General features: G+C 43.4%; 1 protein-coding gene across 2 annotated transcripts in view; it reads right to left on the bottom strand.

Moving 5' to 3' along the window:
* The window catches only part of LOC137381377 (otoancorin-like), a 152733-nt gene that overhangs the window by 115467 nt on the left and 22802 nt on the right, over positions 1-14464 (bottom strand). Inside the window, exon 3 of one of the 2 annotated variants that reach the window (XM_068053869.1) lies at positions 7292-7356. The exons of the other annotated variant lie outside the window; for it this stretch is intronic. The gene's annotated coding sequence lies outside the window, so the exon portion shown is untranslated. The remainder of the gene's footprint in view (positions 1-7291; positions 7357-14464) is intronic. 2 annotated transcript variants of the gene reach the window in all.

Genomic DNA, 14464 nt, shown 5'->3' with positions numbered 1-14464 from the left:
TCACTATTATAGAGTCATAGAGTTTTACAGCACAGAAACAGGCCCTTCGGCTCAACGCGCCCGCGCCGACCATCAAGCACCCGTCCTCACTAATCCCATTTCCCCGCACTTGGCCCGTAGCCTTGTATGTTATGGTGTTTCAAGTGCTCATCTAAATATTTCTTGAATGTCGTGAGTGTTCCTGCCTCTACCACCCCTTCAGGCAGTGTGTTCCAGATTCCAACCACCCTCTGGGTGAAAAAATTCCTCCTCAACTCCCCTCTAAACCTCCTGCCCCTTACCTTAAATCGATGTCCCCTAGTTATTGACCTCTCCGCCAAGGGAAAAAGTTTCTTCCTATCTATCCTATCAATGCCCCTCATAATTTTGTATACCTCAATCAGGTCCCCCCCTCATCCTTCTCTGCTCCAAGGAAAACAACCCCAGCCTATTTAATCTGTCTTCATAACTGAAATGCTCCAGCCCAGGCAACATCCTGGTGAATCTCCTCTGCACCCTCTCCATTGCAATCACATCCTTCCTGTAATGCAGTGACCAGAACTGTACACAGTACTCCAGCTGTGGCCTAACCAGCGTTTTATACAGCTCCATCATAACCTCCCTGCTCTTACATTCTGTGCCTTGGCTAATAAAGGCAAGTATCCCAGAGTACTTAAGGAAGTGGCCCTAGAAATAGTGGATGCATTGGCGGTCATCTTCCAAGATTCTATAGACTCTGGAACAGTTCCTACAGATTGGAGGGTAGCTAATGTAACCCCACTATTTAAAAAGGGAGGTAGAGAGAAAGCAGGGAATTATAGACCAGTCAGCCTGACGTCGGTAGTGGGGAAAATTCCAGAGTCCATTATCAAAGATTTTATAGCAGAGCACTTAGAGAACAGTGGTAGAATCGGGCAGAGTCAGCATGGATTTACAAAAGGGAAATCATGCTTGACAAATCTATTAGAATTCTTTGAGGATGTAACTAGTAGAGTTGATGAGGGGGAGCCAGTGGATGTGGTTTATTTGGACTTTCAGAACGCTTTTGGCAAAGTCCCACGTAAGAGATTAGCAAGAAAAATTAAAGCGCATGGGATTGGGGTAGTGTATTGCGATGGATAGAAAATTGGTTGGCAGACAGGAAACAAAGAGTAGGGATAAATGGGTCTTTTTCCAAATGGCAGGCAGTGACTAGTAGGGTACCACACAGATTGGTGCTAGGACCCCAGCTATTCACAATATACATTAATGAGTTAGATGAGGGAACTAAATGTAATATCTCCAAATTTGCAGATGACACAAAACTGGGTGGGAGGGTGAGTTGTGAGGAGGATGCAGAGAGGCTTCAGATTGATTTGGACAAGTTGAGTGAGTGGGCTAATGCATGGCAGATGCAGTATAATGTGGATAAATGTGAGGTTATCCACTTTGGTAACAAAAACAGGAAGGCACATTATTATCTGAACAACTATAAACTGAGAGAGGGGAATATGCAGTGAGACCTGGTTGTTCTCGTACACCAGTCGCTGAAGGTAAGCATGCAGGTGCAACAGGCAGTAAAAAAGGCAAATGGTATGTTGGCCTTCATAGCGAGAGGATTCTAGTACAGGAGCAGGTATGTCTTGCTGCAATTATACAGGGCCTGGTGAGGCAACACCTGGAACATTGTGGGCAGTTTTGGTCCCCTATCTGAGGAAGGATGTTCTTGCTATCGAGGGAGTGCAGCAAAGATTTACCAGACTGATTCCTGGGATGGTGGGACTGACGTATGAGGAGAGATTGAGTCGGTTAGGATTATATTCGCTGAAGTTCAGAAGAGTGAGGGGGACTCTGATAGAAACCTATAAATTCTAACAGGACTTGACAAGGTAGATGCAGGAAGGATGTTTCCGATGGTGGGGGAGTTCAGAACCAGGGGTCATAGTCTCAGGATATAGGGTACACCTTTCAGGACTGAGATGAGGAGAAATTTCTTCACCCAGAGAGTGGTGAGCTTGTGGAATTTGCTACCACAGAAAGCAATTGAGGCCAAAACATTGTATGTTTTCAAGAAGGAGTTAGATATAGCTTTTGGGCCTAAAGGGATCAAAGGGTATGGGGCGAAAGCAGCAACAGGCGACTGCGTTGGTTGATCAGCCATGATCATAATGAATGGCGGAACAGGCTCAAAAGGCCGAATGGGCTACTCCTGCTCCTATTTTCTATGTTTATCCCGTATGCCTTCCTAACCACCTTATCTACCTGTGCTGCTGCCTTCAGTGATCGATGGACAAGCACCCCAAGGTCCCTGTGACCCTCTGTACTCCCAAGGGTCCTACCATCCATTGCATATTCTCTTGCCTTGTTAGTCCTTCCAAAGTGCATCACCTCACACTTCTCAGGATTAAACTCCATTTGCCACAGCTCCGCCCATCTTACCAACCCATCTATATCATCCTGTCATCTAAGGCCTTCCTCCTCACAGTTGACGACACCACCAATTTTCGTGTCATCTGCGAACTTACTGATCATGCCACCTATATTCACATCTAAATCATTAATGTACATTACAAACAGTAAGCATCCCAGCACCGATCCCTGCGGTACCCCACTGGTCACAGACCTCCATTCGCAAAAACAACCCTCTACCATGACCCTCTGCTTCCTTCCACTAAGCCAATTTTGAATCCAATTTACCAAATTACCCTGGATCCCATGGACTCTTACTTTCTTAACCAATCTCCCATACGGGACCTTATCAAAAGCCTTACTGAAGTCCATGTAGACGACATCAACTGCTTTACCCTCACCTACACATCTAGTCACCTCCTTGAAAAATTCAATCAAATTTATTAGACACCATCTCCTCTTGACAAAGCCATACTGACTATCCCTGATCAATCCCTGTCTCTCCATGTGGAGATTAATTCTGTCTCTCAGAATTTTTTCCAATAATTTCCTTACCACTAATGTTAGGCTCACAGGCCTATAATTACCTGGTTTATCCCTGCTACCCTTCTTGAATAATGGTACCATATTCACTGTCCTCCAGTCCTCTGGCATGTCTCCTGTGGCCAGAGAGGATCTGAAAATTTGTGTCAGAGCCCCTGCTATCTCCTCCCTTGCCTCACATTGCAGCCTGGGATACATCTCATCTGGGCCTGAGGACTTATCCACCTTTAAGCCCGCTAATACAGCTAATACTTCGTCCTTTTCAATGTTAATTTGATCAAGTACATCACAATCCCCTTCCCTGATCACTACACCTAAATCGTCTCTCTCCATAGTGAGCACAGATGAAAAGTAATTGTTCAAAACCTCACCTATGTCCTCCGGTTGCACACACAGATTGCCTCTTAGATCCCGATTGGGTCCCACTTATTCCCTGGTAATCCTCTTGCCCGTAACATACTTAGAAAACACCTTGGGATTTTCCTTTATCTTGTCTGCCAGTGATTTTTCATGCCCCCCCTTCGCTCTCCTAATTACTTTTTTTAGTACTCCCCTACACTTTCTATACTCCTCTTGGGCCTCCGCTGTTTTCAGCACTCTGAATCTGCAATACGCCTCCTTTTTTCCCTTCTCCAATCCTCTATATCCCTATTGAATATTGATTGAAAAGTGTGATTAGTTTTAGCTTATCATTAAGTTTCATTCGTATTTTCATTATTGGGTTGCTTGCTATTGTTGTATGTGCCAGGCTTCCCACCACTCTTTGTTCCTATAAATACCATTAGGTTTACAATAATGCTCCAGGATTTGGACAAAGAAGGTCACGAAGAGACAAGAAATGCAGGTGCCACCAGAGCTACGATATTGGCTGGAACTTTATGCCATCCCTGCGAGCCGGTTCGTGGCAGGGGGTGGCGTAAAATTGAATGGGAGGCTCTGGGAGGCCTTCCCGGCCCTCTTCCACATCAGCCCCACGGGGGACGGGTGAGAAATGGGCCGCCCGCCCCAGACCAATCAAGGCCCTTGAGTGGCCACCTAAGAGCCTTCGCCTGCCTCCACGGGTATTTTACCCATGACAAGCGGGCGTCCGGTGTACGTGAAAGGCCACCCAGTAATATTTGGCACACCCTGTGCCCGATTGTCAGGGCCTCTCCGGCTTCCCCAACCACCCCCAGGACCCGCCTTCCCTCCAAATGACCACCCTTTCCACATCGGGTCATGACCGATCTGCCCGGCGAGGCAAACCAAACTTACCTCCAGTCCTGGCTCCATGTCCTTGGCTGGGCTGCAGTCCCAACAGTGGCCACCACTCCCGGCAGCTCAATGAGGCTGGACTTCCTCCCTCAAGCGGGTGGAAGTCCAGCCTCAGAACAATTAAAGCCTGGGGACCAGTAAAATGCAGGTCAGAACCCTGGGCTGGGCAGAAGCGGGTTCACCACCGACTTTTACGTCGGTGGCCAGCTCCTGTCCGCCCGGCGTAAAATCCAGCCCATTATATATGCATCTGTGTTATCTTCTGACCACTGACCTGTGGACTACTTCTGACATAACCTTCGATCTGGATAGTAAATTTCTGACTGTGTTAAAGTCTTATACTACCAGATATTCCCAAAGTACCAATGATGATATATCAGCTCATCACTTGTATGCAAATTTATAAAGCGAAGCCTTTATTTGCAAGAGGCAACACATTCATCATTTTCCGCATGAAAAGATAACAGAGCACAGAACTTTTCCCAGGTGGTAGTGTTCCTGAGAACCTGTAGGTTCCTGCTACTCCTCTGCCATCTTCACATGCATTTCTTCAGCTGTGCCCTCTGTCTCAACTGATGCCATCTCTAAAAGCTCCACAAGATAGTGATGGTGCTTGCAATCTTTGGTAGGAAGAAAATAGGAAGTTTCTTTGCTTTGCATCACTGGCAATGATGCTAGGTTGCTCCTCCAGGCCTTCAATGATAGAAAGGGGACACATATGAGGATACTATTTCCAGAACACACTCTTCAACCACATGCTCCACTAAAAAGTATTGTTTTGGAGTGAGTGAGAAAGGGAATAAAAGATAAGAGCAGAATGATACAATTTCTGAGCTTGGGAGATGTCTGCAGCTTCACATTTCCCTATTCTTTCCATGCTCTGATATGCACATTGTCCTCAGAGGAGTCTGCCAAGAAAGTCCAGCACATGTGATTTGATTATCTTTCTCCAGCTGGGATGTGTTCCCTTGTATTTTGAACCACAAACAGGAAAGAAAATCACCAATTGGTGGACCAAGATTAATTTAAATACAAGTTAAGGGAGGTTAGGAGCATTACAGTAGAAAAGAAGGTTGGGATACTATGGAGTATTAAAGGGAATCTTGAGCCTTTATTAACTATATCCACAGCAAACAGGTATAGAAGGAAACTCTATGGCCATCAAAAGATCCCAAAGGTGACATGATCTCAGGTGATCAAGATGTAACAAACAAAATATTTTTTTCTGCATTCATGTAGAAGACCACACGCAGCTCACCCAGCATTAGAACTGAATTATGTGGGGGTTCAGAACATGGTGGAAGTACCTCTGAGGTGAACTGATAATTGGCTAAACCTGAAAAACTAAATTCTGGTTGTGAATGGAACTGCATTGTTCTGGCAAGGATCATGAACAAGGTGCCATAAGGATCACCACTCAACCATTACACAAGTGCCAGGCAGTGATCATCTCCAACAGGAGAGAATCTAACTATCTCCCCTTGATATTCAATGGTATTATCATCACTGAATCCCCCACCATCAACATCCTGGGGTCACCATTGACCAGAAACTTATCTCGACCAGCCATAATAATACTGTGACAACAAGTGAAGGTCAGAAGCTGGGAATTCTGTGGTGACTAACTCACCTCCTGACTCCCCAAAGCCTGTCCAGCATCTACAAGGCACAAGACAGGAATGTTATGGAATATTCTCCACTTGCCTGGATGAGTGCAGCCCCAATACACCATCTAGGAAAAAGCATCCCGCTTGGTCAGCACCCCATTCACCACCTTAAACATTCACTCCCTCCACCACTGACACACATCTATCAGGCAAGAAGCTGAGGAGCAGGAGCATGAGGAGGAGCAAGAGGAAGTGGAGGAACAGGAGGGAATGAACAGCAAAAGCAATGGAGGGTATAATGCAGACAGCTCATCCTGCTTGGGCTCCACATGATAAAATAATTCCTGAGTGATACCAGTAACCTCAACCACAACTCCCTATTCACCAACAGTTCCACATTCCTTACCTTTTCTCTGTCATCGGCCATCACATTGTCTGATTGGCCACAAAGCAAAGTAAAAGACAACACAAATGCACATTCCAATCCAAATTTATACATTAAGTCATGACATAATAAATACAAATATAAACTAATCACTCTTGTGCATTCCCTCAGTTCCTCTTCTGTGTGCCTTTGCTTCCCTAGTGCTCTACAAGTTGCTTCCCCAGTGACTACAGTATGGCTGGTGGAATGCTGTTGACCTTCAGTTGAGGAGATGGCAGGTGGATGACCTCGAGTAGACATGGACCTAGAAGGCTCAGGTTCAGACAGAACAATCTTGGCCTGGACAGCAACATTCCCGGCTGATAGGTAATAGGAAAGGCACCCAAGGAGTGGCTGGGAAGGGAACACGAATGTGATCATCTTGACAGAGGACAGCAGATCTGTACTCCATGGAGCCACTGCAACTGTTCCAGAGTGACGCCCCAGCAACCCTAGCAATCTGCTAAGCTGCTGGAGAACGGATTATCTTCGTGCTCTGATAACCTGGAAGCCCTGTTGAACACTGGCATCCCGAGCTATGGTGGCTGCAGTCTAATATTGCAGGACAGCAAGTTGGAATTGCATGGTAGCAGTCCAAGCTTCCACTGCAGCATTCAGCTTTTTGGCGGAAGCTGCTTTTGCTGCAATGGCAGGTAAGACATCAGCCATGAGATGCTGCATCATGGTGGGTTCCACAGTTCTGCTCATGTGGGTGACCACCCATTCCATGTTGGAAAGGATGGGCTCCAAGCTCTGCCCAAAGCCTTGTGCCAAGTTGGTGCTGGACTCCACATTGGCTCTTGACGTTGATTGCAGGCTTTCCGACAGGGTTCCCAGTGCACCAAGTATTTGTGTACACCCATCAGCCCGCTTCTGTAGCCTGGACAATCTGAATCCTCTACAGCAGAATTAGTGTGTGACCTGGTCTCTGACAAGCCAGCACTTCACAATCCATTCCCTCCAGCCCTCGTTCCTGCATATTTGCATCCAATAATCTCTCCAGGTACATATCCTGCCTCTATCCTATCCTGTAAAATATATTCAGTATCCATATCTGAGCTGGTGGCTGTGACTCTGAGATCAAATGACAATGTACCTTTTCATCTCCACTTTCTTCTTTCACTTTCTCCACTGCCTGAGCAGGTTCTAGTTCTTGAGTATCTGAAATGGGAGAGACAGTAGTGCAGTGGTAATGTCACTGGACTAGTTATCCAGAAGCCCAGGCTAATGTCCTGGGGACATGGGTTCAAATTCCACCCTGACAGCTGGTGGAAATTAAATTCAATTAATTATTGGAAATCTGGAATTGAAAGCTAGTCTCAGTAATGGTGCCATGAAACTATCATTGATTATCATAAAAACCTATCTGTTCAATAATGCCCTTTAGAGAAGGAAATCTGCCATCCTTACCTGATCTGGCCTACATGTAACTCTTGACCCACAGCAATGTGGTTGACTCTTAACTGCCCTCTGAAATGACCTAGTAAGCTACTCAGTTGTCAAGGGCAATTAAATGTGAGGCCTGCTGAGCTCATTAAAACCTTCCAGAGTTGAGAAATTATTGGTGCACTTAGTCTTCTGACCTGAGAAGAAGCATGTCAAAAAATGACGTCTGATTACAGCTCCTTCCTCACACATCAGCATAGCGACATCTTTGCTAAAACCACTTGTGTTGAAGAGCATAGCAACAGCAGTAAACACTGGTGGAAATTGTAGTTTTTTTAAGGGTGTTACAGTCTATCACTGCGAACAAACATAAAATAAATTGTTCTTTTCATCTGTTCAACACATTTTGTTTCTCAAACAATGCAATACTTCCAGTAGGATAGTACATCAGCTCAAACTCATTCTCAGATAGATTATTCACACAGATATTTCATCAAACAATTGAACAGACCTTGTTTCGTAATGCAAAGCAGGAAGTCCCTTTCAAAAACTGAGCTGCTTATAATATCTCCATTGTAACCAGATGTGAAATCAAATACAATAGTGTGGAAAGAAGTATGAAGATATACTACTTGGTGTGGGAATATAACACAATCAGAATTTTGATGTGAGGAGGGACTGCCCAGGGGAAAGAATTACACAAAAACAGAAGCAACAAAAGAAGTTTGTTCTTTTCATAGACATACAGCCCCAGCCAAGAGATAAAAGGAAAACAAAGAATTGGATCTTGACAATATGACAAATGATGTTTTCTACCCTTATAGTATCTTTCATGACCTCGGGACCAATTAGGTACTTTTAAAAATGTAAACACTGTTGTAAAGAAGAAAACCACGATATAATTTTTTTAATTCATTCATGAGATGTCAGCATTGCTGCTAGCAAGACCAGCATTTGTTGCCCATCCCTGATTGCCCTTGACAAGCTGGTGGTGAGTTGCCTTCAAGAACTGCTACAATCCATGTGGTGTAGATAGACGCACAGTACTGTTAGGGAGGGAGCTCCAGGCTTTTGACCCAATGACAGTGAAGGAATGGCGATATAGTTCCAAATCAGAATGGTGTGTGGCTTTGAGGGGAACTTGCTGGTGGTGGTGTTCCTCTACGTCTGCTGTCCTTGTCTTTCTAGGTGGTAGAGGTTATGGGTTTGGAAGATGCTTTCAAAGGAGTTGCTGCAGTGCATCTTGTATATGGTACACACCCCTGCCATTGTGTACCGGTGGTGGAGGGGGTGAATGTTTAATGTCGTGATGGGGTGCCAATCAAGCGAACTGCTTTGTCCTGGATGGTGTCGAACTTCTTGAGTGTTGTTGGAGCTGCACCCATCCAGTCAAGTGGAGAGTATTCCATCATGCTTCTGACTTGTGCCTTGTAAATGCTGGACAAGCTTTGGGGAGTCAGGAGTTGCTTGATTCACCATAGAATTCCCAACCTCTGACCTGCACTTATAGCCACAGTATTTAATTAGCTAGTCCAGTTAAGTTTCTTGTCAATGGTAACTCCAGGATGTTGAGGGTGGGGGATTCAGCGATGGTAATACAGTTGAATGTCAAGGGGAGATGATTAGATTCTCTCTAGTTGGAGATGAGCATTGCCTGGCACTTGTGTGGCACAAATGTTACTTCCCACTTATCAGCCCAAGCCTGGATGTTATCCAGGTCTTGCTGCATATGTACATGGACTGCTTCAGTATCTGAGGAGTCACAAATGGTACTGAGCACTGTGCAATCATCGGTGAACATCCCCACTTCTGACCTTATGATGGAGAAAAGGTCATTGATGAAGCAGCTGAAGATGGGTGAACCGAGGACACTACCCTGAGGAACTCCTGCAGCAATATGCTGGTCTTCCAGCAACCACAATCATCTTCCTTTGTGCTCGGTATGATTCCAACCATTGGAGAGTTTTCTCCCTGATTCCGATTGACTTCCGTTTGGCTAGGGCTCCTTGATGCCACACTCGGTCAAATACTGCCTTGATGTCAAGGGCGGTCACTCTCACCTCACCTCTGGAATTCAGCTCTTTTGTCCATGTTTGGACCAAGGCTGTAATGAGGTCTGGCGCTCAGTGGCCCTGGCAGAACCTAAACTGAGGATAATGACCAAAGAATCTGGGTTTTTTTGTGATGTTGGTTAAGGGACTAAATATTGGCCAGGATTCCAGGGAGAACACCCCTGCCCTTCTTCAAAATAGCACCATGGAAGCATTTACATGCACTTGTGAGGAAAATGGGGTTTCAGTTCCTGGTTCCATCCAAAAGATAGCACTTCTGATGATGTAACACTCTCTCATTACTACACTGAAGTGTCAACCAAGGTACTCAAGTTCCTGGAGTGGAATTTAAACTCAAAACCTTCTGACTCAGTGCAAGAGTGCTACCACTGAACTAACGCTGATACTTTACTTATATCATGTTGGGTTCTGGGCCCCGTAGCTTACTATAATGTAGTTGCCTGGGTTATGGTAATGCTTTTTTAGCTATGTGAGCTAAATTCTCACGATCCAATTCTTTGTTGTTTCTTTGGATGAGCTTGTATGTTGTTGAAACTGAGCAAACTCTTTTTGTTGCTTTTTGCCTGTCAAATAATAGGATGCTACCAGGAGGATAATATCAGCAAAACCACATACAGCAGTGGCATCCCATACTATGTATTACATCACGACAAAGACATTGAACCAACCGTGCAGTGTTGACACATCAGGGTAAATTTCCACTGTCACCACATGGATGATAATTTTCCTGACACCGGTCCTAAATTGGCCTTTTACATCTCAATTGCAAACCTTCAAAACTGAACAGCTCAACTTTCTTCAGTCTATCTTCTGACTTCATACCCTCATCTGCCATCCAATCAACATTGTATCATTTTTCTGAACTGTCTGGTTGTGCTCAAATAGTACTCAAGGTTTGTCTGAATCTGCCAGCCTCTCCACGTATCTCTCCTCTTTTAAGAGCCTCCTCCATACCTCTTTTGACCCAATCTTTCCATCATCCTATCTAATATCTCCTTTGTTGTCTCTGTGTCAGTTTTTTGTCTGATTACCCTTCTGTGAAGCACCTGGGGATATGTTCCCATATTATTGCTGTTATTGTCCTCCAATAGAGCCTTTAACCTTTTAACTTGGTTCGTCATCAGTAAAATATAAATTCTTGTTCTAACGCATTGGCTCCCACAAACTCAAAACCCTGGAGTTCCTTTACTACTTTAGTCTTCCTTTCCTCATATAGTTACAAGTTTTTGAAACCAAATTTTGATATGGCCTCATCAGCATGTTTTGATTTACCTCATCTATCTTCCTGTACTTGATGGGTTAATGCACTCTGAGCTTTGGCTTGTTAAGGTATTTGAATGGAAAAATAGTACTTCTGACTAATAATTAAGGAACTTATCAGAGACTATAATAATTTTTCAGTCATATTTATTTTTCTCAGTCTCTTTTATGGACTTTCCCACTGGCCAATATTCCACCACCAAGACATTTGGGAGCTGTAACTTTTTAATTGGCATTAGAGGCTTGCAGATTGAGCACTCAGGATGGTGTGACTTCCTTCTCTCTCTGAGGATATACTCAGCCCTAACAGTCGTGCGTCCTCATTTTTGCTCCAACTGAGATCAAAAACTGAGCATGTGAGGGGTTCATCTTCAATTAAATGTGCTGAGGAAACTGTTCAATATTAAAATGACTAAACTTCTAAAAAAAAAAGCTCCATATTATTTAGCTGGCTTGCACCGTAGTTAAATATATTATTCATGCTGGGAGCTGAAGTCAAATTATCAGTCTGAAATTTAAGACTTCTAATCAGGCTAGAACATGCACAGCAAGGCCTTTGGCAAATCAGACAAGTGTGTGAGGCAGTCTTAAATTATTCTTATTACTGCCACAATCTACTTAACTATCCTCTGGATTTTTAAGTTATCTAATTAGTGTTGCAGCAGCATCGTTCACTCTGTGCTGTCATTGAAACCGAAGGACAGATTTAATTCTTGAGGTCAATGATGATACCATTCCTAGCATGTGCATCAAGACGTGAAACCTATTATGGAATAAGGGAAGATCTTCTGAATAACTTTTTGCTACTGTAAGTCTTGTGAGGTGACTAAGAGTAGTGCACCGTGCCCAATTTTTTTTTAATTCATTCATGGGCTAAAGTGAATGTTGGTCCTTTGGAGGATGAGACAGGGGAGTTAATAGAGGGGAACACAGAAATGGTGGAGACACTAAATCAGTATTTTGCCTCAGTTTTCACAGTGGAGGACACTAGTGCCATCCCAATAGTAACAGGAAATGCAGAGGTTACAGAAAGGGAGGAACTTAGAAAAATCATCATTACTAGGGAAAAAGTACTGAGCAAACTATTGGAATTGAAGGCAGACAAGTTCCCAGGACCTGATGGCCCACATCCTAAGGTCTTAAAGGAAGTGGCAGTGGAGATAGTAGATCCATTGGTTAAAATATTCCAAACTCTCCTGGATGCGGGAAAGGTTCCAGTGGATTGGAAAAAAGCTAATATAACGCCCTTATTCAAAAAGGGAGGGAGGCAGAAAGTAGGAAACTATAGACCAGTTAGTTCAAAATCTGTCGTTGGGAAATTGTTAGAATCCATTATTAAGGAAGTAATAACAGGACATTTAGAAAGTCAAAACGCAATCCATCAGAGTCAGCATGGTTTTATGAAGGGTAAATCGTGTTTTACTAATTTGCTAGAGTTCTTCGAAGCTGTAACAAGCAAAATGGATAATGGGGATCCTGTAGATGTAGTATATCTGGACTTCCAGAAGGCATTTGATAAGGTGCTGCACAAAAAGTTAGCACACTAGGTAAGATCACATGGGGTTAGGGGCAATTTATTAGCTTGGATAGAGGATTGGCTAACCAACAGAAAACAGAGAGTCGGGATAAATGGGTCCTTTTCTGGTTGGCAAGATGTAACTAGTGGGGTGTCACAGGGTTTGGTCCTCGGGGCCCCAACTATTTACAATCTATATTAACGACTAGGATGCAGGGATAGAAGGTACGACAGCCAAATTTGCAGATATCACTAAAACAGATGGGATAGTTAGTTGCAATAAAGAAAAAAGAAATTTACAAATGAATATGGATAGGTTAGGTGAATTGGCAAAAATTTGGCCGATGGAGTTTAACGTGGATAAGTGTGAGATTATCCATTTTGGTCAGAAGAATAGAAAGGCAAATTATTTTCTAAATGGCGAGAAACTTCAGAGTGCTTCGGTGCAGAGGGAGCTGGATGTCCTCATGCATGAATCGCTGAAAACTAGTATGCAGGTACAGTAGGTAATAAGAAAGGTAAATGGAATTTTGACATTTATTGCTAAAGGAATAGAGTATAAAAGTAGGGAAGTGTTGCTGCAACTGTACAAAGCATTAGTGAGACGACACCTGGAGTATTTTGGTCCCCTTACTTGAGGAGGGATGTAGTTGCACTGGAGGCAGTTCAGAGGAGGTTCACTGGATTGATTCCAGAGATGAGGCATTTGTCTTATGAAGAGAGGATTGAGCAGATTAGGCCTTTACTCTTTAGAGTTTAGAAGAATGAGAGGAGATCTAATTGAGGTATATAAGATAATTGAGGGGATTGACAAAGTAGACATAGAGATGATGTTTCCTCTTGTGCGGCAATTTAGAACGACAGGTCATAGTTTTAGGATAAGGGGCAGCAGATTTAAAACAGAGATGAGGAGAAATTACTTCTATCAAAGGGTCGTGAGTCTATGGAATTCACTACCCCCAGATTGCGGTGGATGCCGGGACATTGAGTAAATTTAAGGAGGAGATAGACAGATTTTTAATTAGTAATGGGTTGAAGGGTTATGGAGAATGGGCAGAAAAGTGGAGTTGAGGCCGAGATGAGATCAGCCATGATCGTATTGAATGGCAGAGCAGGCTCGAGGGGCTGAATTGCCTACTCCTGCTCCTAGTTCTTATGTACTTATGTGTGCGTAACTGGCTAGGCCAGCATTTATTGCCCATCCCTAAATGCCCTTGGATAATAATTGAATAATAATGAGTAAACAAGTATCATAATTTTATACATTACGCATGAAAATAATTTGAAAATATGAGGCTACTGAAACACTATGATAACTATGAGAAGTAAACCCAGGGATGATCTGATCAAACAAATTACCTGACAAAAATATACTATATTCTATATGCTCATTATTAAAACGGATCTGAATGTCAGGTAATTAGAAATTTATATTTTAGTACAAGCAAGGATCAGGACAATTAGATTCCCAACGAACCTGTTCAATTGTGTACGCAATTTGCTCCTTCGAGTAACATAGGTCATTGTCCAAGGCAACATGAGCGGAAATTTATCGCGAGCTGCACAATAATATTTTTGATACTTCCATTTTTTTTGTGCGACTCACATATTTCTATTGTAACTGGCATGAGCTCCCAGGAAGCCGCAGCGCACAGTTCAGTAGAATTCAATTTTCACTTTGGCAGAGTGAGCGATTATCTATAACTGAAACAGCAACAGCTGGAAGCTCTTGTTAAAGTTGATACAAGGCCAACACAGACAGGGCATGAATGGATTAAGAATCACATGAATAATTTAGAGCAGCCTTTTACCCTTTGTAAACACCGAAAGATTTGATTGAGAGACAATCACATGCAACTCTGAAGCAAGCCTTGTCCCACTCTGTCATCAATGATAGTAATTAGTTTAATAATGTTTTCTAGCTGTAATGTTTATAAATAGCATTCTTACAAATATTAAGTTATTCATGAATAGACTGCAATCAGACCCCCATTACAAATATAGGAGTGAAACACTTCACTGAATTTTCTCATAA

Source organism: Heterodontus francisci, chromosome 22, assembly GCF_036365525.1.
Source record: "Heterodontus francisci isolate sHetFra1 chromosome 22, sHetFra1.hap1, whole genome shotgun sequence".
Taxonomy (NCBI): Eukaryota; Metazoa; Chordata; class Chondrichthyes; order Heterodontiformes; family Heterodontidae; genus Heterodontus; species Heterodontus francisci.
Note: the sequence above shows the minus strand (reverse complement) of the source record. Positions and strands in the feature narration are given on the sequence as shown.